At 38.4% G+C, this 23,211-nt stretch overlaps 1 pseudogene; it reads left to right on the top strand.

The window, feature by feature from the left end:
• Positions 1-8,922: 8,922 nt before the first annotated feature.
• LOC103000505 (cilia- and flagella-associated protein 53-like) lies at positions 8,923-19,361 on the top strand (annotated as a pseudogene).
• The last annotated feature ends 3,850 nt before the right edge of the window (positions 19,362-23,211 follow it).

Genomic DNA, 23,211 nt, shown 5'->3' with positions numbered 1-23,211 from the left:
ATGTGTGTATAAGTGGACAATGTGATTCCATGAAATCATGGCAGCAATGATTCCAGTCTTAGCAAATGGAAGGGGGTCGGTCACTAATGATTCCACCCTGCCTCCTTCTCACCTGTGCGTCCCCAATCAGTGAGGGAACTTTTTAACATAAAATACTTGAGCCCTACCCTTAGAAAGGCTGAGATTTTCTTGAATGGGGACAAAGCATTTGTATTTCATTAAATTTCCCCAAGAAAGTCTAATACCCAAGCAGATTTGAGAATTACACAGCTAAGCAATGCTTCTCAGACTTTAGTATGTAGAATTACCACCTGCTGCTTGTTAAAAAATACAGATTTTTGGACTTTTACCTTTCAGTCTGAGGCAAAGCCCAAGCAGAAATCTGCATTTTTGGGCTTCCCTGGTGGCGCAGTGGTTGAGAGTCTGCCTGCCAATGCGGGGGACACGGGTTCGAGCCCTGGTCTGGGAAGATCCCACGTGCCGCGGAGCAACTGGGCCCGTGAGCCACAACTACTGAGCCTGCGCGTCTGGAGCCTGTGCTCTGCCACAAGGGAGGCCGCGATAGTGAGAGGCCCGCGCACCGCGATGAAGAGTGGCTCCCATTTGCCGCAACTGGAGAAAGCCCTCGCGCAGAAACGAAGACTCAGCACAGCCATAAATAAATAAATAAAAATAAATAATTAAAAAAAAAAAAAAAGAAATCTGCATTTTTGACAAGCACCCAGCTGTTCTATGTGTTTAATAGGAAATACATTATGAAATAGAGCAATCATGCTTTAAAATATACAGGGAAGTTGACAGAAAGTATTTTATGAGGGCAATTTTTACCTTTACTCTAAATTCACCCTGCCATGAACACGTGTGTATGTATGTACTTTTTTTAAAAGTATTTCACGGCTTCCAACTATTAGTTTCTGTTTGTAATTTGCTTTATAAATACAGAACTGTCATCTAGGGGTCAAAAGAGGTAACTGCAAGTTTATTCAAGTTTTTGCATTAAATTATTTTTACTTAGTCCATTCCTAAGAACCCCTCGCCCAAACACTAGAGAAGCAAGACAGTTTCATGCTTGAAAGAGTTCTGAAGTCCCTCTGATCTTTGACTGCTTGCTTTACCACTTACTAGCTGTATGATCCTCTGAGTCTCAATTCTCTTATCTGAAAAATGGGGCTGTCAGTAGTGCTTACTCCACAGGGTTAGGTATCAGTGCATGAAAGTACTTAGCACAGCACCTAGTGTCCACTGCAAGCTCAGTGAAAGGTTATGTTTTCTTGTACCAAAATCCACGCACTAAATTTGATTCATATTTAAGTTGAATAATATGACTCCAGTGGTATGTATTATTCCTGATCATTGCAAAAGTACTAACATCTAAAATCTGGAATAAAAGTTTAGCTACAGTCACACTGATGCAAACTACTGATGTTGTTATGATTGCTAGCCCTAACGTGTGTACTCAGAACTAAGAATCAGCTGTGAATTCAAATTAGTTCATTTCTTTCTATGACCTAAAACTTATACAACACACTCCAAAGCATACCATGTATGAGGCAGTCCCTGTTTTCCAGGCATGGGCAATTGCTCTCCTGAGTCCTATAATTTTTGTTGCAGAACACCAGCCTACAGCCCATGGGCCAAGAGTAGCCTGTGGGTGATTGTCATCTACCTGTGTTCCTCTTGACACTTAATAGAATACCTATCCTCTATTGCTTTCTAGAGACATTGTGGCCAGCTGCTTAAGAAGGTGTGGCAGGAATATGCTCCCCAACACCAGCCTGCATACCAGGATCAACAAATCTACCTTTGTCCTATACAAGAAAGTCTACATATCATGTTGCAAAGATGGCTGGTCCCAGGTTCACAGTTTATTAGCTTGGTTGCTTAGGACATGAGGTTCATGGAAGTAATGTCAAGGACATGACAATATTGGCCTGAGTGGGATCTGTAGTTTATCTGACCCCAAACAGGTGCCTCTCCTCTTTCTCCCTCTCTCTCTCTCTTTCTGTCACATACATGTGTGTGTGTCTATATTAAATATTATATTATAACAAATGGGAATATATGTAAAGCTTTTCACACAGTGGTTGGCACATATAGAATATTTGCTATATGCCAGCCAGTATGCTATGAGCTTTACATACATTCTCATTTATTCTCACAAAACCTTAAGAAGTGTATTACAATATCCTCATTTTACAAATATTATTGCAGGATTAAAGAAGTTAAGTAACTTATCCAAGGGCATGAAGCTACGAAGTGATAGAGCCAGAATTCAATACTCAATCTCAGGATTTCTAACTTCAAGTTATATATACATACGATATTTTATATATATATATATATATAATATATATATATATATGTGTGTGTATGTATATATATTTGAAGTTATATATATGTTACATATAACATGCATGTTTAGATGTAGTTTTTCAATGGAAAAAATACATATATAGATACATAGGTATACATTTACCTACATATATATATTTAAGCTACTATAAGTATAAAATTAAAGCTACTGATCCACCATTAGTAGAACATATGTTTTGAGCTATTTTCTCAGTTTGTAAATGAATTTAGGTTACACCTCTACTGAGTTCTTTTTTATTCACCGAATAACACACACGTGTGTGTGTGTGTGTGTTTTAGATACGTTTTATATATATGTTTAAATCTATACATCTATTTGTGTGTGTATACATATATATATATATATATATGCATACCCCCCCCACACACACACATGTCCTTCAATGAACAAAAAAGAATCCAGTAGATGTGTGACCTGAATTCACTTGCAAGCTGGGAAAATAACTTAAAACATATGTCTTACCCCTTGTGGATAAGTAGCTTAAATTTTACAGAATATGCCAATTCCATGAGTTTTATGCAATCTCTTGGTTGTAAGGTACACATTTTTAATTTGTTTTCTGATCCTCAAAGAATAGGAGAAAAGATGCAACAACCTTAAGAGATCGCTTGGGTTCACAGCAGATATATGCATTGTTGGTGTTAATCCTTGTTTAGAACTGGGCAAAATCCAGAGACATCAGAGCCCTCTCCAGCATTCCTTCAGTGTTATCTTTGGAAAATCAAGTCACTCTGTATTAACCACACAAATGAAAATCTTCATGCTTTAGCCAAATGAGTGGATTTGTTAACTCTGTTGACTTAACCTGGTTCTCCTTTCTATTCATTTCAGAATATTTCCTTCTTTAATTGTCCTTTATGTGTCTATTCATTATCTACCTTGATTATTAGCCAGATTAACTTTTAAAGCCAACTAGAATCTGTTTTCAATTTGTTTTAGAATGGTCAACCACACAGTGTTCCCAGCCTTTAGCCTGAAGTTTTCAATTAGGTTGCAATGACTTTTTAACTTGAAAATATTGTTGTTTTTTCTGGCTGTATACTTAACAAGAAAGGAAAAACAACTTTCCCTTTACTTTGATAGTCTTCCACCAAATAATAAAAACCTGATCCAAAACACTAAAGTAGATCAGTCCATTGAAACTGGTGGGAAGTAAGACACAATGAAAATGAAGTGGCACTGAAAAATTTTGACAATAAGTTAATTTTGTATGTTTTTTAAAGAAAGCTAACATAATCAAAGCAAATGGAAATGGATATGTGGTATTTAAAAATAACATTTGTTCTATCTTTAGAGTTTATTATAAAAATATTATTGACTCTGACTTCTGTAGTGTTTTCATTCTAAAGATCTCCAACTTCAGTCTAATTTTCAATTTCTATTTGAGGATGATTTAACAGAGGCATGAGGGGAAAATCATTTTCTATGGGGTAAATCTTAATAAGAGAAGATATAGATTCATAAGCTTCCCACTTGTCTGCTGTATTTCTAATACTGAAGCTATAGAGCTTTATTCTCCTTGATTTTCCACATCCTATCATTTGAATCACTGTGTGGTATTGGAATAGATATACTGAGCAAGATTTGAGCAAATAGTGCTCTAGCATTATCACTGTGACCAAACAACACTCTTCAACGAAGCCCTGACATACTTACTGAATACTTAGTGTTTTATTCAGACTCGGGTTGGAAACTAATGCTCCAGTAGGGAGAATACATTTGCCAACATACTAAGAACACCACTAGTGTTCAGTGAAAAAAACTAAAGTGTAAGATATAAGTTACAAACGCATACGTTGTAGGTATACAACTGCCGCTAACTATAAACAGACACCACATTCCAATCATTTCCCTGTCACTGGCATTTTTTTTTCTTGTGATTTTCTACTGACAAGGTTACCAATCCATCTAATCATTGATTTGGAGAGTACAAAGATAAAAATACTAATTATTTTGTTCCACCCTATGTATTATATCATAAATATATAACATTTTAATTAATCTTTAACAAATACGTTGACAGCAATCACTTATCATTAACTATGTGCCAAGTACTCTGCTCAATGCTTTATATGCATTTTTTTCATTTAATCCTCATATCACCCTTAAGAGATAAGCATCATGTTTGTCTCCATTGATAGATAAGGAATCTGAGGTTCAGTGAGATTCAGTGGCAGTGAGGCACACTCAGTAAGCATCCATTGATTGTCTTATGTTATTCATGCCGTCGCTTCTAATACCCCTGAGCAGCCACATCTCTTACTTTAGCAGGGAAAATAGAGATGACGTCCTTTCAGCCTTATTTCTGGATATCAAAGAATGGCTGGACTTGCAGCCACCCATTCCCTGGAAGAAAAGCTAAACAATGAGCAATAGAAGTAAAGCAATAGAGTCACAGACCAATTACAAATATAAATTGTACCCAAGTGACTACAAATATAATTATGAATTTGGTCAAGGACTTACCTTTCAGAGTTCAAACAGAATCAATTTTACCCTCCAAAATGTGAAACATTAGAAACATTAGCTAAGAGAAGCCAAGTTTCTAGATATGGAAAAGCTAGAAACTAACATGCTTTACTGTTAATCAGCCAAAATGATTTATTAGGCCAAATAAATGTCAACATCATCTTTGCCAGGCAGATATATTATCAACAACTACCTTGCCCCTTCCCTACACAAAAACTCTGAGCAACACCTATTCTAAGAGCATTAAAGAGTCTTGATGGAAAACGTTGCCTCCTTCTCCAAGTTCCCTGGCCCAACTTGAACACAGAATGCTGTAAAAAGTACAGTCACAATCAGTTGCCCTGGTGTGTCATACCCTAAAGAGGACAGAGTAAAAGTTATTCTTCCTCAAATACAGGCAAGATTGCTCATTGCCACAGAATTACTAGCATACTTCTTTCTTCTCCTATTTCCCATCTTCCACTAACTATAACCCTTCCACAACCCTTTTTGGTGAAAGTGGCAGAGTAAACATAACAGTATGTTAATTTCTCCAAAGCTCATAGGCTTACCTCTAAAAGGCATCCCCTTGGGCTCACAACTCTGAGCCTTTGAGAAAAAAATAAACTAGAAATATATATCGAGACAAAAAGTGTAAACTGAGACTACCAGTATCAAACTGACTTAATTGTTCAATAAAACTTTGCCCAGAAAAGACCACAGATCAATAAATATTATTTTTTCAAAATATTCATGCATTGATTACTTGAGCAAAGAGTTGTCTTCTCAAATAACAGTTTATCCATCAAATCTTCCCTTGAGACACTCACCTTACTCTGTCCACCAGTCCTAAACTATCATGTCACAAATTTGGGGCAATTTCATCATCTCTACACCTTGAAACACCTGCCCAGACCCTAACCCCCTATAGACGTCCATTCATACTTCCCTTTTGTGAGATACTGCTGAAATCAGTCAAGATGGCATTCTGTCTCACTGCAGTGACTTCTAATCTATTGACCTTACATAATCCCTAAGATCTTACGGAAAACCCCGAACGAACTTTTTGGCCAACTCAATATTTAGCTGTGCTTTATTAAATGGTTGTTTTGTAATATTTTAGGGAATTCAATAAAAGAATGTCAGTATGGTACAGAGAGCTGGACTCTTCCAAGTGTACTCGTGAAGAACTCAAGCTGGTTTTGTTTAATCCATTTTATGAGCATCTTTGTTTTTCAAGATTTCAGGGAACAGATTTGGATGATGCTATCACAACCACAAGTACGGAGATTTCACTGAGAGAATATCAAGATTATTTAACATAATCTCATAGATTATAAGTGCAGATCAAAAATACTTTTCAGTGGTTGACTTTAAAGTGTCAGCAGCTTTTGAAAGTGCAAAGGAGTGCAAAAGACAGAATTTCATTTTTTTTCAATTTGTGTGTGCATTTCTCACAAATTAAATCCAGACTTGTTTCTTAACTCAACATTTGGAAGATATTTTTTAAATAGGCCAACAACTAATTATTTGCCCACTTAAACAAATAAGTAGCTTAGAGAAGGTAATTTTTTATTTTGTTATTTTTAAAATCAATTCCAAAACTAAAAAAAGGAAAAACAATTGACTTAAAACCATAAAAGTAAAATCTTACAAAATTTAAGCTATAGGTCTCTAAACATTTATTAAAAGTCTCAATTTCAATTATCTCTATTTTCATATTTATCTTTCAAGAAGAAATTTTTGAGGAGCTGTAAATAAAACAGTTGTGTTAATGACAGTTGTGTTAATAACAGTTTGAATACATGGTATAAATACCCTTTCACTGCAAATGGATTAATATCTGTGCTAACCACATATATCATCTATGTTAACTGATGCTGCACTGACATATTATTTGATTAAACACCTTTCAATATCAGACGCTTTTTCACTCTTAGCAGGAAGTTTTAATGCAAGGGATCTAACCTGGATTCATGGACAAATAGTTTAGTCTTTTACAAAAGATACAAAGAACTATTGACATGATGATATTTCTACTTTTCCTTGGCAAAAGCCCTACATACAGAGCTACAAAGGCCGACCTCATTGGACCAGATGGAAGAGGAAAGAAAACTGAAAACAATAAAATGCACAAATTAAGGCCTCAATGACTTAACCAGGCTCAGAGCCATCCTGTGGAACACTGGAAGGCAATAGAAAACTTCTCTTCAGCTATTCACTTTTTAGACGGGAGAAGAAACACAGGAGCGAATTAAAAATGAAAAGCTTAATAAAAACAAGGAAATTTTAACCTTAAAATACAGGGGGTTTGTACTAACAAAACACACGTTTTTATCATCAGAGACTCGGAAAATGTCACGTGAAGAATATTGATACGCCAGTTAGAAAGAATAACGAAGGAATTTTTCAGCAGAGGTATGAGGTAATTAGTAATCCTGCTGTGGTTACTGAAAATAGTTATTTCTCCTTTCTTTCTTTCTTTTTTCTTTCTTTTTTTCTTTCCTCCTTCCTTCCTTCCCTCCTTCCTTCCTTCCTTCTTTCCTTCCTTCCTTTTCATATATTTATTTTCCAGTATTTAGACATATGGAAAAGAATAGCAATGTAGATCATTCAAAGTTACAATTAATTTACATCAATTTATATTTGGGTTAAGTAAACAGTTTAGAAGTTGTGTTTTGATGTGGAATTTTGGTATAATGGCTAGGCTTGCCATGCAGTACCACTTCATAAAGCAATAGTGTGAGATGGCAGGGTACAGAGCCTGTAAGCCTCTGGAGACAAGGCTGTATGTCTTAGTTATCTTTGCCATCTTTGCTCAGCTCAGCATCTGACACTTGATAAGCACTCATTTTTTAATCTGTGAAGGACATGTTCTTGAGGAGGTTGAAGGACCTAGTATGTCCAATTACAGATGTCAATACTACACGATTGTTTTATTTAGTAACTTGTCTTAGAGATGTAACTGGGAACATAGACAGCCAGTTTACCATCATTTCTTCAGCAGCACAGCTAGGATGGTTATGGAATCAAGGTGGCTGGAGTTCAAATTCCGTCTCCAGTGCTCACTTGCTGTGTGATTCTGGGCAGGTTCCTTACCTTCCTTGGAGTGGCTCTCCTTGCTGGGAAATGGAGGTAAGAGGAGAAGCTGCCTCAGAGGACTGCTGGGAGGACTAACGAGGAAATCCATGCAGAGAGGTTAGTGTGGTTGCCTGATCCATAGAGGGCATTCAATAAATATCATTTATCACTATTACTCATACCCTAAAATAAAATCATACAATTTTTGACAGCTAACTCTATTAATGTCCCGTGGCTGCTGTTACAAATTACCACAAACTGAGTGGCTTAAAACAACAGAAGCGTTTTCTCACAGTTCTGGAGACCAAAGTCCAAAGTCTGTATCACTGTGCTGAGATCAAGGTGTTGACAGGGCCATGGTCCCTTAGAGGCTCTGGTAGAGAATCCTTTCCACTCCTTGCCTCTTCCAGCTTCTGGAGGCTGCCAGTATTCCTTGGCTTGTGACCGCATGTGTCCAATTTCTGCCTCTGTGGTCAACTGGTCTTCTGTTCTGTGTGTGTTTATGTCAGTCTCCCTCTGCTTCCCTCTTATAAGGCTACACACGGTTGTATTTAGGGCCCACTCTGATAATCTGCTCTTTCTCAAGAATCTTAAACTTAATCACATTTACAAAGGCTTTTTTGCCATATAAGGTAATCTTCACAGGTTCCAGAGATTAAGACCTGGATATCTTTGGGAGAACCATTATGTAGCCTGCCACATTGATATTTAGAACTTCAGAAATCGGAGGATTTGCTTCCCCAGCTGTGTATTATGGGAGTAGTCTGTTTGTCTCTCTCTGTCTCTGTCTCTCTCTCATACTCTCTCCCTCTTTCTCTCCCTTTCTTTCTCCTCTTCTTCTAACGCCTGTCCCATTTACCTAATTATATATGTCAAGTGGCTTGACCAAATAAAGTTGTTTTCTTATGTACTGAAAAACTGGAATAGGCAGCTACAAGCCGAAGTCAGGACTTGCATCTCTGCAAGGCTCTGTGATTCTTTTGGATTTTCTAGCATGCTTATTGCCACATGGTGACAAAATGGCTGTCCCAGATCCAGGCGTTCAAGGTAGGAAGAAGAGTGTTTCCAGCTGCTTCTGTCTGTTTATCAGTAAAGCAAAACTTTCCCTGAAAATTCTCGGGAGATATCCTTTTATGTCCTATTGGCCAGAAGTGTGTCCTCCATCTCTAGATGCAAAGGAAGCTGGGAAAAGAAAATACAGCTTTCCTTGCATGGACAATGGAAGGCGTCAAGACGGATCAGAGAGAACTGCTGTGTAAGCCAAGCACCAGGTTCTACGGGATACCTGGTCTGTAGAAATGTTGGAGGGAGGGTGTGTTGGGCAGAGGAGGAAGGAGAAGAGAGAGGTAGAACTCTAATGAAGACCTACTAGGAGTCAGGATGTGAGCCTATAGTTCCATTCAGCCTCTCATTTCCTATTCACAGGAGTCTTCTGAGGTCAGAACGAGTGTTCCCAATTTGCAGAGAAGAAACTGAAATGCTGAAATTTTTAAAAACACACTCTAATATACAGAGTTAATAAATGATGAAGCCAGGAATAAAACTGAACTGGGTCTAAATCCAGACGCTCCGCTCTTTCTAGTATCCAAAATGAAGTATCAGACCAAGCAGAACAACTGTAGTTGACTTTTTTCCTCAGCAGCCACTCTGCTTCGAACGCTATTTTATTTTGACAGTGTTGACCAAAACTCAGAGCACTTCACCCAGATCTTAAATGTGCTCCAGGGCTGCGGTTATGGGGGCAGCTAAAATGCTCCAGTTCCATCACAAACATGTCATGAGAGGCAGGGCCTGGGCAACACATTGCAATATGCAGCTGAGATGGGAATGTGGTACAGTGAGCCTGAGAGCTTGTCCTCACCACAGAGAGTGGGATCCCTGGGCTTCCCATGGCACACGTGATGCTTCTCATCAAGAGTCATTGGCTAAATTGTATTTGTTGGTGACAAGTGCTAAAAGGAATGCAGCTCAAGTATTGCTGCTGACATATGGAGTTAAATCAGACTTATGTCTCCAAATCTGCCTTTATAGACATGAGTTTCCAAATATATTGCTGAGAGATTTTTACAGAGAAGAAGTTCCATTGGTGGATACTGGCTTATTATTAAAGAAAAGCAAACCCTTTCTTAAAATTTTCTACAAATATAGAAAAATTTAGACAAGAGGAAAAAATATAATTTAAAAATCTGCTCCAGAACTAAAACAACCATTTTTGATTATCTGAATTATATCTCCTGCCTCATCTCCTTCTCCTTGAACTAATCTAATGCTTTCTGTCCCTGTTGGGTTTATATAATTCAAGCTCATCAGTTTCTGTGTGTTTTATGAAAGCAATAGAGGAAATAAAAATTTTGATGCACCCATCAAAACATACTGTACAAGACAAAAGTTTTCAATTTACATTTTGTTCTGATAAAGTGTAATGACTGTAGCAATACAAGTTAGCCAATATCAAGAGGATCTCAGATCCTAAAAAGGAATTTATTCCCTTATGGTTAAAGAATGTTCCACACAGTGAAGATACAAAATAGGATTTCATAATTTGCACATTCTTGGGAGTGGGTAGGGACTCCTTTATTCATCCATGAAAATAAGCACTGGCCCATCTACCTATGGCTCTGGAGGAACAGGTAAGCACTAGAGACGCAGGAGTGAGGATATCAATCTCTAGGAGAGATCCAACCCCTTTAAAGTGAGGAAAACTGAGGAAAAAAGAAGAAATGTCTTTCAAATCATTATGCTGTACGCCTTAAACTCGTACAGCAGTGTATGCCAATTATACCTCAACAAAACTAGAAGGAAAAAAAAAAGAGATGCCTTCTCAGCTTGCTGGGAACACAGATTAGGTTTGGACCCAGGTTCTGCATCACTCAAAGCCAATAAGTCTAACTCAACAGACCCTTCCTGCCCACACTTGACCACTTGTTTTGATTACTGGCCAGCAAGAGTGGTTCCAGAGGCAGGCACCAAATGCCAGTGGAGTCACCATTATAGATCCCACATATGACACCCACTGCCAAGAAGAAACTGGATTAGAGCACTGCTGGATCTGTTAATGCACCCACTGTCCTGCACTCTAGATTTCCCGGGACTGAACCCCCAATAAAGCATTAGCTTCTAAGCTTATACATTGGGCTTTGTTTTCTAAGAAACCCATGTTAAGACAGAGAGTGATAAAAATCACACCTGCTCTCAGAAGTAGTTTATAAGGCAGGGGTGGCAGGGATTTTGTGCTAGGCATTTGTGAAGTTTAAAGAGTGTGGAAATGGGCCTGGTAAGATCCAGGGATGGTCACAGGCCTAAGTCAGAGCCAGTATGAAGCAGAGAAGCTATCCCCTCCTTTGGAAATCGAAGTGGAATTGGGAATCGCACTTACCCATGCCCAAGGAAGATAGATGATCAGAAAGAGGAAGGGCAGGAGTTCTCCTGTGAGGCTGGACTCCATCTCACCTCACAGATAACAGTGAGGTTCTCGGAACAGGGCATTCCATTTTTAGTAAGAGCAGACTGAATTTTCAGTACAAATCAGTGAAAAGCAGGAAGAAGACGGGACAAATGTGAAAAAGAATTTCCTTCCAAATCTTTATGTCTAGGAATACTAACAATGGACTCCCCCAGAGTGTTAGGAAGAGACCAGCCTTTAGCAGACCTGAAAGTTCATGAGGGATTGCCTGAGGAATAAAGGAAATTTCCCCAAGATTGGAGCTCCACTCATCTCAGCAAATCTTTACTCGTCCTTACTCAGCCCAAGTTAAACAATCAAGTGCATTACCAGAGCACGTGCAGGGTCATCCAAAGCTAGGATTTCAGTGTTAGGTCTGCCACCTACTGGTTTTGCAATGTTAGTCAAGTCAGCTCAACATTGAGTCTCGACGTCCTCTGTAGACTCCAAATAACACTCACAAGATTATTAGCAGAATCAATGAGGTAATGTGAGAGATCTTTTTAAATTGCTGCCTCAGAATGTTTTTGGCTACAAAGTACAAAATATCCAACTAAATGTGGCTGAAGTCATGCGGGCATTTATTATCATCTCTCATGGCCGGAAGCCCAAAAGTAATTGCCAACGTTGGTGAATCCTGCCACTAAGTGAGCATTCTGCTTCAGCTCTTTTCAGTTCTCTAGCTTTCCCCGCGAGTGTGGCACTGCTACAAACATGATGTCCTCACACAGTTGTATTAAAAAGTAGGAAAGGTGAAAGGGTCTCTTCTACGTTTCCCTCTTCGCATCAGAAGAGAAAAAACTCTCAAAAGTCCCCGCAGACCTCCCCTCAGATCTCATTGGCCAGAACCGGTTTATATGTCCCACTCTAAACCAATCATAAATGAGGACGTAGGAGAGCCAGCCCAATTTGGTTTAAAACCAATCACCATTCACCTCCTGGGCTGGGGGGAAGACCTCCCCCTTCTTTTCTAGAGTCCATTGCCACCAGAGAGTTAAACGGAGTAAAGGTTTTGTTGGCTCAGAAGTGGGAATGGCTGTTGACTTGAAAACTGAAAGTGATTGTCAAAATTTAAAAGAGTTAAACAGGTAGTATTTTAAAAATACACTGTATGACAAAAATAAACACATAAGTAAATAAAAAATAAAAAAGGATAAGAATAAGTTCCTGTCCTTAAGGATCTTAAGATCTAACCTAAGAAAACAGCTTTATTGAAAGTAGGAGGATCTATTTTGAGAATCTGTTTTCTCTCTGAATTTGGATTCCCACTACTTCCAAAGCAATGATCAGGATAATAGGTGTATAATGCGTTCACCACCTAATCAATCGATTCTGCAAAAAATATAAAAAGGAGTAAATGAATGACATGCCCTCCCCGTTAAAAATAAATCTCTGTTTATTGAAAGTCGGAGTTAAAATTGCATTTCTGATCTTTACAGATGTAAAAAAAACAAAAAAAAGTTGATTTCTTCGCTTTCTCTGTTTGGGTTCTGATATACATAAAAATTGTATTGTGCAGCCGTCCATGGTGGCCCTATCTTTTACCAGACCACAACATTCCCGGCCCTCCAAACATGTCAACATGTGGGGTGAGATACCTAGCAGGCGGGAGTAATTTCGTCATCTTTCACTTGATGTTGACAGAAATGGTACAGGGTGGTTTAAAAGAATTGAAAGCAGAGACAGGTGTTTGGGAATTTATAAACAAACTGTTTGTGCTTTAAAGAACACATAAGAGTTCCTGGAGGATTTCCCCCCATCTTCTCCCTGTCTTTACTTTCCATTGTCTCTGTGCTTGAAAATTCTGTCTTGCTATTAGTTTTTAATGAAACCAGTATGTTTATCATATTTGATGGCAGACTTGGTTGTTTGCAACTCAAGGCTATGTTATTTTTCCCTCAGACAGATTCAACTGGCAGCCTCTGCAGATTCCTTTGCACAAAAATGACACCATGACACAAAAGTTCTAGTGGCAAGAAGCAAATTCTATACCTCAGGAATTCTGCCAACAAGATAAAGCATTGCCAACTGACTTTTCTTTTCCTTAAGAAAAAAAAAACAAAAAACAGAAAGGGTAGAATTAAAAGTTTGGACAAGAAAACATGCTCACATCTCACATATCATAACAGAGCAATGCACTTTAGAGTTTTCTATGATTCTAAATGCTTGGTTGATGCTACAGCAGCCCCTTCACAGCTATCACTTGCTGCCATTTCAAAAGATCTTGGACTCTGGGGACAGACTTGATTAGCATGACTAAGTTTCATAGTCCCAAAGCTTCAGGCATCAGCAACAGAGAGGAGCCAGGTAGACACTGGATAAATAATAAATAATGAGAAACATGTTGTAACATTCACTGTCAAATTATATTTCCCATTTTTTCTTACATCTACAAATTTCTAGTAAAATGAAGTTATGCAGTTTCATTAAATTATCTAGATGCCATTTAAGAAGAAAAAGGAAAACAGTTTTCGTATAATTTCAAATGTCTCCTTCACGGCAGATACAAACATACGGAAAGCTCTGTGTTGTATAAAAATTTCCCCTTGTCCCCACTGTCCAGTCAATCTACAGAACCAGGTCTTCCCTTCCTTTCACTGCCAAACTTCTCAAAAGAGAGTTTACAGGGACTTCCCTGGTGGCACAGTGGTTAAGAATCCGCCTGCCAATGCAGGGGACACGGGTTCGATCCCTGGTACGGGAAGATCCCACATGCCTCGGAGCTCTCTAGGGCCCGCGAGCCACAACTACTGAGCCCATGTGCTGCAACTATTGAAGCCCACGTGCCTCGAGCCCACGCTCCACAACAAGAGAAGCCACCTCAATAAGCATGCGCACCGCAAGGAAGAGTGGCCCCCGCTCCCCGCAACTAGAGAAAGCCCGCGTGCAGCAACGAAGACCCAACGTAGTCAAAAAAATTTTTTAAAACAGAGTTTACACTTTTTCTTAAGCTCTCCGTTCCTTTCTCATAATAATCTTTCTGCCTCCATCCATTTGTTTAATGGTTTCTCAAAGTCCAATGACCTCTTTACAAAGGATCTCAAAGTTTGTGAAATATCTGTTACTCTTGTTCCATTTGTCCTTGTTCGTAGGCCCTTGAAGACAGCATGCTCACCTGAAAATCCTGCTAAACTTAATCCTATCATCAGTTTCTCCTAAATGCAAGCATTCTCCAGAAGGTTTCTAGGACTTCAGCCTTTTTCTCTCTCAGACTTTCTCATCTACTCCTGTGGCTGCAAATACCCACCATGCGTGCATCTGTCTCTTAAATTTTGCTTCTCATCGAAACAGCAGACTGGCTGGTCAACTGCTAAGTTAAATCAGCATATAGGTGCATCATGGCACTGCAAAAACTTCCCTCTGGTCCAAACCCATTCCTGCTCCTTCTAGTAAGCTTTCGCCCAAACCAGGATTAAAACACAAGATTTATCTTTGGCTCTTCCTTCTTGGGAACTTCTAACGTTCAATCAATTGCTCAGGTCTCTCACTTATATGCCTGCAGTTATTTTCCTCATCTAAGCCATAGTTTTTACTGCCATGGCCAAGATCAAGTTCCTATTACTTCTGTTCTAGACCATTTCAAGCAGTATTTATTCCCTCTTTCCACATCCTTCCGCGCGTCGTTTCCCTGTTGGAGTGATTTTCCTAATGTACAGTTCTGACCTTGTCAGTCCTGACTCAAAAACCATGTACCTTTTACCCATTTTCTACAGAATAAAGATCAGTGTTTAGTTTAGCATTTAAAGTCCTTTATAATCAGGGTGTTAGAAAGCTTTGCAATCTTTAAAAATCTTGTGTAGAATTCATTGTTTTAGCTTGCCACAGAGAAGGACTCACCACAGAGGTAAATAAATAAATAAAGTTGGTTTTGTCTTTTTTTTTTTTTTTTAAGTTGGAGAGTGAAACAATTTTTTAAACTATGATTGTATTGCCATCTGCTGGAGTGACTGGAGCACAACATTTGAAGCAATTTCTTTTTTCAAAAATGTGAAAGGGGGCTTCCCTGGTGGCGCAGTGGTTGAGAATCTGTCTGCCAGCCAATGCAGGGGACACGGGTTCGAGCCCTGGTCTGGGAGGATCCCATATGCCACGGAGCAACTGGGCCCGTGAGCCACAATTACTGAGCGTGCGCGTCTGGAGCCTGTGCTCCGCAACAAGAGAGGCCGTGATAGTGAGAGGCCCGCGCACCGCGATGAAGAGTGGCCCCCGCTTGCCACAACTAGAGAAAGCCTTCGCACAGAAACGAAGACCCAACACAGCCATAAATAAATAAATAAACAAATACTTTAAAAAAAGAAGAAAAATAACAGTACAGTTAAAAAAAAAAGTGTGAAAGGTTTGGCTTCAATATTTTAAAATTCTCTCTGAATACGGCTTTTAATGTCTAATCTAATAACAGATGTTAAAGTTTCAGGAAAGAATTACCTTTGATTTTAAAGCACACCAAATTACGATTAACAAATTAACATGACTTTTGCTTAGAAGCGACTGTGAGTGTTCACCCTTTATTACTGAGAATATCCCAGTTGAGTCCAAGAATGAAATGATTGGCTTTATGAGAAGTAAAGTGCCTTGTCTAACATCAGGTGACTTTCAGAAAGTCGCATTTTCTGATGCTACTCAACCATTCAAATCTTTCTCAAACTTTAAGACGCTGAACTAGAATTACCTTTCCCAATGAAGGTTTCCCATGCCAAGTCTCCCCCTTCTTGAATTCATAGGGCTTACTATTTGCATAAACCCTTCATTTAGGAGATTAAACAGACTGCAGTGTACTGACATGTACATTTCCTGTGTTTGCCTCTCACTGTTCAGTCATGGTTAAGAATCTGGTCTGTAAAGTCAAATTACCTGTTTCAAAATGTAAATTTGACACTTACTAGCTGTTAATTAATATTTTTGTGATTAGTTTCCTCCTCTGTCAAATGGAGATAACAATGCTTCCCTCACAGGGCTGTTAGAAAGATTATTTTATCAAAAACTGTAAAATCACTCAAAAAAGTGCCTGCCATATAGTAAACCCTTAAGAATTAATAGATAGTGTCAAGCATATTGCTACAGGTATGATGCTTATGCAGCAAAAATCCCAAGAGGTAGCAGTGAGTCCCACAACTCATAATAGTACTATTATTAAATGACAGACTTCATTAGGTATTTTTAAATTAATTAGATTTTTAAAGTATAATTTACATACACTAAAATTTATCCATTTTAATGGTACAATTGATGAGTTTTGACAACAGTTGAATAACCATAACCACAAATAAGATAAAGATAATTTCCATCACCCTAATATGTCTTATGCCCTTTTTCATATATCCCTTGTTCTTACCCCCAACCCCTAGGGACCCCCAAGCCCTAGCAACCACTGGTCTACTATATGTCACTATAGCTTTCCTTTCAGATAGAACTCTATGTGAATGAAATCATACCATATGCTATCTTTTGTGTCTGGATTCTGTTACTTAGTGTAATGATTTTAAGATCCCTCTATGTTGTTTCGTATAGCAGTAGTTCATTCCTTTTATTTCATATTAGTATTTCATAGATATTTGGATTGTTTCTAGGTTTCAGCTACTGTGAACAAAACTGCTATGAAAATTTGCATACAAGACTTTGTGCAGACATTGGTCTTGGCAATATCTTTCTGGATACATCTCCTCAGACAAGGAAACAAAAGTAAACAAATGGGGCTGCATCAAACTAAAAGCTTCGCACAGCAAAGGAAACCATCAACCAAATGAAAAGACAACCTACCAAATGGGAGAAGATATTTGAAAATCATATATCTGATAAGGGGTTAATATCCAAAATACATAAAGAACTCATACAACTCAACAACAGCAAAAAAACAACCTGATTTAATAATGGGCAAGGAGTTGAATAGACATTTTTCCAAAGAACACATACAGATGGCCAATAGTCACATGGAAAGATGTTTAACATCACTAGTTATTAGAGAAATGAAAATCAAAACCACAGTGAGCTATCACCTCTCACCTGTTAGAATGGCTATTATCAAAAAGGCAAGAAATAACAAGTGTTGGAAAGGAGGTGGAGAAACACCTCACACACTGTTGGTGGGAATATAAATTGGTGCAGTCACTATGTAAAACAATGTGGAGATTCCTCAAAATATTGAGAATAGAACTAACATATGACCCAGCTATTCCACTCTGGATATTTTTTGAAGAATATGAAAAAACTAATTCAAAAAGTTGTATACACCCCTATGTTCATGGCAGCATTATTTACAATACCCAAGATATGGAAATAACCTAAGTACTCATCAATGGATGAATGGATATAAAGATGTGGTATATATATATATATATATATATATATATATATATATATATATACAATGGAATACTACTAAGCCAGAAAAATATGAAATCTTGCCATTTGCATATAGATCCATATAGATGGATCTTGAGGATATTATTCTAAGTGAAATAAGCCAGATGGAGAAAGACAAATACCTTATGAATTCACTCATATGTGGTAAATAAATAAACAAGTAAATAAACCAAACCAAACAAAAATAAACATGTAGATACAGAGAACAGAGTAATGGTTACCAGAGGGGAAGGTGTGTGGGAAGGTCTGAACGGGTAAAGGGAATTATGTATCACAATGGATAGAAGCTAAGCTTTTGGTGGTGAGCACACAGTAGTGTATACATTAGGTGAAATATAACGTTGTACACATGAAACCTATATATGTTATAAACCAACGTTACCTCAATATATTAAAAAAATTTAAGTACAGTATTCCATCTACACTGACAAAAGATGAAATAAGCTATATGAACATTTAACATCAGAAGAGAATCAGTATTTTACTGAATGCAGTTGAAAGAAGAAACAATTGAGGAGGAAAACAAAGAATGAGAAGAAAAATCATTATTGAAAGAGAAAAAAGAAAAATAAAGACAGAGTTTTGTGGCTGAAAAGTTAGATGGCAATTCAAGTAGTAGTGCTGTGAGAAGGTCCATGTTGAGTTGCTTTATATCCATCAGAAGGTGTGTGAGGAGTGGAAAGCACAGGCAGAATTCAGTGAAGAACTGAAGAGGTAGACGCTGGTGGAAGAGGAGATGTTCTCAGAATCCTGGGAGGAAGACCAATGAGCCAAGAAAAACTGAGACGCCCAGGAGGCGAGGAGACAGGAAGAGCTGGTGGAGAACACACACCTGGGGCTGGGCGCCCAGGCCACCAGCATCAAAGCACAAGAGCAGGTGGTGCAGCGACAGAGAAGAGGAGAAACAACGGTACAAAGGGTAAACTTGAGAAAGAACAGGATAAGCTAAAGGAAGAGAAGACAAAGCAGGAAATTAGGACCTTTTTGCAAAATGCCCTCTGAGAGAAGGTAGGACTTATTCAACAGGAAGAGAGAACAGAGCAGGACTTGAACAAGAAGCTCATGCAAAGGGCCCTTCAAAAGTTCCATGAAGAGACTGATAACAAAGAAGCAAAAAGAGAGAAGACATGGGAAGAAAATGGAAACTTTCTCAGGGATATGTAGCAGAGCAACGTGAAGAGGAGGCTGCTTGGGAGAAAGAATTAGACAGAATAATAGAGGGAAAGAAGGAAAAGAAGTTGGCTGAGAAGGACAGTTTGCTGCCACTTGACAGGAAGGAAAGGAAACAACGTGGGAATGAGGTCATGTGTACAAGAAAAGTTCAAGCGCAAGAAAGCTTGCAAAGAAAAGGAAAAGAACAGGAAGAAGGTGCTATGGAATAGGATCACACAAATGAAGGTCTTGAAGAACTTAACAGAGAGTAGGAGAATTTTGCAAGAGGCTAAGGTTTAGCCCAAGAGTACAGCAGGCTATTGCACATGCAAATATCCTACCAGCTGCAGTCTCAGGAAGCAGAGGAGGACGAAGTTTGAAGCAGAGGTAGCAGCAAACGAGATTTGTCAGGACAAGATCCAGGAGATCCAGATCACCCATCAGGTGTCATCCAGAAACATGCACCCCATGCAGACAGTTTGTCATAATAAGCTTCCAGCATAGTCTCATAAACACCAACATACTTTTTCTCAGTCTTTTAATATTTTTAACTACAATATGCTTGTATGTTCTTTAAAAATAACAAAGTATCACCATCCTTGCAGACCCACAAGCAGCCCAGCATATTATTATTAGGAGGGAGATTCCTTAGAACTGGCGATCTGTTTCCATGAGAGTTGTGAATTGGCAGACAGAAAAAAATAAATTGCTTTACTACTCCAGGCGGCTGGTGACAATGGGCCAGCCAGCTGTGATCTCGGGATTAATGGATAGGGACAGAAGCCACCAGATTCCTGGGCTTCTCCTGATCTCGAGGCAAAGAAAGTTAACACCGGAGGGGAACAGTTTGGCTCAGCCGGGCAGGCCTCTTCTGGAAACTGGCAGCCCCTCCTGGGGTCACTGAGGTGACAGGCCTGGACAGCTGGCTGACCTTCTCAAGTATCTGCAGTAACCGTGGATTTTTGGCCCAGGCTCCTCTGGATGTGCTAGCCTCTTCTCAGGGGCTAGGGTTTTTCAGCCCCCCTGTCCCAGGGCCTTACAGGGAAATCACTTGGCTGCCCCAGGCTGTGGCCAGGAGCCCTTGATCTTTGCTGTGCAGGTGGGACCCCTCCCCCTCCTGACTGTACAGCTGGCTAACATTTCCCTCCCTCCTTCCTGCCCCAAACTTATACAAAACAAGTCTTCAGGGTCTCAGTGGGCACCCTGGGGAGAGAAAGGGGTCAAGCACATGTAGTGAACCTACCATCTTCACAGAATCCTTGGCAAATTATATATTACACTTTTGTTATAATTTCTAAGTAGTTTTACTTTTCCCACACATTATATGTTCTTTGAGAATAGAAATTTTATCTCTTAATTCTCTCTTATCTCTGCTCTGTCTTTCATGGTGTTTGGTTTAAATTTGAAATTCAGTTAAAAGACCTTCTGCTCCCAGAATCCCCTTTACAGGCAATTCCAAGTCATACCTGTAGGTGGGGCAAGTGATATATTTCTCCTGCCTGAGAAAAGCAAGCCAGGATTCCATGAGGTAGCTCTGAGACTTTCTGAATTTTGATTGTTTCTCAAGTTTGGTAAGGATTTACCTCATATGAAAGAGGTGGGTAAAAAAAATCTCCTTTAAGTCTTGAGAAATTGTTTCTATGGGTGAGGGAGAAAATGAGTAACTTCCCAGCCCATACCTCACAGCATTAGCTAAGTGAAATGGTTATTTCAGAAAGTGAGAAGAACAGATGTCAGAAGGTAAAAAAAAAAATGTGCTAAAAAAAGTAGGTTCTTCTGCCAAGGTTTTATCATCTGGGGTTTTGATTTAAAATTCCATTCAGATGCTATTTGTTAAATACCATTAAAAAAAAAAAAAGTCATCCCCCATTCCGCCTCCACGATGGGCTGGAAAACTTACTTTTGATGCTTCATTGACCTTGGCTGTCCATCTTGTTCCACTGAAATGAGCAGGTTATTTTCTCTAAAAGTAAATGCCTGAAACTGTGTTTATAGATGCTAATAGATTAAATGAAACTGCTCTCTGTGACCACTATTCAAGGGTTAAAGATCAAAGCTCACATTAGCTTTGTTAAAGTATAATCTGGTGCCTTGCTCACTACAGCGTGATGCTGGTTCATCTTTAATGCTGTGCTTGGAGGAAGGTAGAAGGATGAATCCAAGGGGAATTCTTCTTAGTCAGTTTCTTAAATTGCCTTCATCTACCACTAAAGAGAAAGCCAGAGAACTTAAATGTATCTTTCATTTTGGAGGAAAGAGATATATATATATATATTTTTTTTTTTTTTTTTTAAGATTTTTAGAAATTTCATGTAATGTCTGAAACATTTATATTAACATATTTCCATACATATTTCCATACAAATACAAATATAAGATTTTTAGAAATTTCATGTAATGTCTGAAACATTTATATTAACATATTTCCATACATATTTCCATACAAATACAAATATAAGATTTTTAGAAATTTCATGTAATGTCTGAAACATTTATATTAACATATTTCCATACATATTTCCATACAAATACAAATATAAGATTTTTAGAAATTTCATGTAATGTCTGAAACATTTATATTAACATATTTCCATACATATTTCCATACAAATACAAATATAAGATTTTTAGAAATTTCATGTAATGTCTGAAACATTTATATTAACATATTTCCATACAAATAACCCAATGAAAGTTTAGTATTAGTTGTTTTGTTTGTTTTTTTATACTGCAGGTTCTTATTAGGCATCAGTTTTATACACATCAGTGTATACATGTCAATCCCAATCGCCCAATTCAGCACATCACCATCCCCACCTCATCGCAGTTTTCCCCCCTTGGTGTCCATATGTCCATTCTCTACATCTGTGTCTCAACTTCTGCCCTGCAAACTGGCTCATCTGTACCATTTTTCTACGTTCCACATACATGCATTAACATACGATATTTGTTTTTCTCTTTCTGACTTACTTCACTCTGTATGACAGTCTCTAGATCCATCCACTTCTCAACAAATGACTCAATTTCGTTCCTTTTTATGGCTGAATAATATTCCATCGTATATATGTACCACAACTTCTTTATCCATTCGTCTGTTGATGGGCATTTAGGTTGCTTCCGTGACCTGGCTATTGTAAATAGTGCTGCAATGAACATTCGGGTGCACGTGTCTTTTTGAATTACGGTTTTCTCTGGGTATATGCCCAGTAGTGGGATTGCTGGGTCATATGGTAATTCTATTTTTAGTTTTTTAAGGAACCTCCATATTGTTCTCCATAGTGGCTGTATCAATTTACATTCCCACCAACAGTGCAAGAGGGTTCCCTTTTCTCCACACCCTCTCCAGCATTTGTTGTTTGTAGATTTTCTGATGATGCCCATTCTAACAGGAGTGAGGTGATACCTCATTGTAGTTTTGATTTGCATTTCTCTAATAATTAGTGATGTTGAGCATCTTTTCATGTGCTTCATGGCCGTCTGTATGTCTTCTTTGGAGAAATGTCTATTTAGGTCTTCTGCCCATTTTTGGATTGGGGTGTTTGTTTCTTTGATATTGAGCTGAATGAGCTGTTTATATATTTTGGAGATTAATCCTTTGTCCGTTGATTCATTTGCAAATATTTTCTCCCATTCTGAGGGTTGTCTTTTCGTCTTGTTTATGGTTTCCTTTGCTGTGCAAAAGCTTTGAAGTTTCATTAGGTCCCACTTGTTTATTTTTGTTTTTATTTCCATTACTCTAGGAGGTGGATCGAAAAAGATCTTGCTGTGATTTATGTCAAAGAGTGTTCTTCCTATGTTTTCCTCTAAGAGTTTTATAGTGTCCAGTCTTATATTTAGGTCTCTAATCCATTTTGAGTTTATTTTTGTGTATGGTGTTAGGGAGTATTCTAATTTCATTCTTTTACATGTGGCTGTCCAGTTTTCCCAGCACCACTTATTGAAGAGACTGTCTTTTCTCCATTGTATATCTTTGCCTCCTTTGTCATAGATTAGTTGACCATAGGTGCGTGGGTTAATCTCTGGGCTTTCTATCTTGTTCCATTGATCTATGTTTCTGTTTTTGTGCCAGTACCATATTGTCTTGATTACTGTAGCTTTGTAGTATAGTCTGAAGTCAGGGAGTCTGATTCCTCCAGCTCCATTTTTTTGCCTCAAGACTGCTTTGGCTATTCGGGGTCTTTTGTGTCTCCATACAAATTTTAAGATGATTTGTTCTAGCTCCGTAAAAAATGCCATTGGTAATTTGATAGGGATTGCATTGAATCTGTAGATTGCTTTGGGTAGTATACTCATTTTCACAATGTTGATTCTTCCAATCCAAGAACATGGTATATCTCTCCATCTGTTGGTATCA

The sequence above is a fragment of the Balaenoptera acutorostrata genome, chromosome 2, assembly GCF_949987535.1.
Source record: "Balaenoptera acutorostrata chromosome 2, mBalAcu1.1, whole genome shotgun sequence".
Lineage (NCBI taxonomy): Eukaryota > Metazoa > Chordata > Mammalia > Artiodactyla > Balaenopteridae > Balaenoptera > Balaenoptera acutorostrata.
This window is presented reverse-complemented; position numbering and strand designations above follow the sequence as displayed.